Genomic DNA, 1,620 nt, shown 5'->3' on the forward strand with positions numbered 1-1,620 from the left:
GTTAAGTCCCCTCAGCACGCCTATTTCACAGGGGCCATTCTATGTGTCAGGAAACCTTCCCATTCTCTCCCACACTTTGAGTCCAATCAGTCCTGTTTCAGAACTGCAGTGTGGTTAGGTGACTTTTAGACAAAGAATTTGCTTTTAAGATACTCTTTCACTGAGCAGCATAGATATTCTACCAGTTTTGGGTAAGTGACCATCAAAATAATGAAACTGTCATGCCCATGGAACAGAGTAGCTGATGTTTGAGTTGGGTCTGCCTGACTGACAATCACCTGAACAGATAAAATGCTTAGCGGCAGGGTCCGGTGGTATGTTGGAGCTGGACCACACCGGTTTGCTGAAGCCAATTGTTACACATTCAGGAATTTTGAAAGCCACGTATAAAACCGTTTGTGGTTTGATATAGCTCATGGTGGGAGTATTTACACCATAGAAATTGAAAAACACTCCAAGTCATGGCTTTTTTTCTTTTGTTAAGAGAACTGTTTGCTAGATACAACATTGAGATCGCTCCTTCTTTTCTCCTCCACCCCCCAAACACATATAGGTCTTATCTCCAGATGGCAACCAAGCTGTTTGGAGCTGATGAAATCACAAGGTACCAGGTTGGAAATGCCTGGTTTAGTTTTTTGCCCATCACCCCGTCTTTCTTCCAGAAGGATTCCATGCACGCACATACTCTCTTAGCTCGGATATTTTGCATCAAGGAACTCTACCCCTAGCTGTGCAAGTCATCTTTTTCCCTGTCCACTGTCACTTTTCTTTCTTTTTTTTTTTTTTACCTAGTTCCCTTAGGAAAATCTCTTCTGCCTCTTCCTGTTCTGTGTATGAGACACACACGAGAGATGCCCTCAGCATCACTGCTAAGAGTAACAGGTGGTGGCAAAGTTGTATCAGACAAAAAGGAAGGTCTTTCCTTAAGATAAAAGCAGACGTTGCAGAAACAGTGCCTTCAACACCTGAAATCCTCTGAAGTGCCCAGGAGCCTCTTTTTTTTTTTAAATAATTTTTATTGTGCTTTAAGTGAAAGTTTACAAATCAAGTCAGTCTCTCACACAAAAACCCATATACACCTTCCTACACACTCCCAATTACTCTCCCCCTAATGAGGCAGCCCTCTCTCTCCCTCCACTCTCTCTTTTCGTGTCCATTTCGCCAGCTTCTAACCCCCTCCACCCTCTCATCTCCTCTCTATGCAGGAGATGCCAACATAGTCTCAAGTGTCCACCTGATCCAAGAAGCTCACTCCAGGAGCCTCTTTTAAAGTCTCTCAAATTTTCCATCTATATCTTAATTTTTCTTAAACTTACTTTCCCCAAGTCTACACATTTTAATATATACAAAGTTTCTTACTTAAAAAAATTTTTTTTTAATTATTAGTATTGTGATAGGCTTTTGTCCTCTACTCTATATTGTAAATGAGCGTTGCTTTAACAGCACCATGGCTTTGTTAGATTTCTGTGGGCTGGAGTGGGAACCTAACCACTGTACTTAATATGGTTTTTATAAGAGAAAGATACTCTGAGTTCTAAACATTAGAATAATAAACACACTTTGGCATCACAGTGCAGAGAAATTGAAGTTATATTTACAAGCCTCCCTTCTATCTCCGGG

The sequence above is a fragment of the Loxodonta africana genome, chromosome 1 (genome assembly GCF_030014295.1).
Source record: "Loxodonta africana isolate mLoxAfr1 chromosome 1, mLoxAfr1.hap2, whole genome shotgun sequence".
Classification (NCBI taxonomy): Eukaryota; Metazoa; Chordata; class Mammalia; order Proboscidea; family Elephantidae; genus Loxodonta; species Loxodonta africana.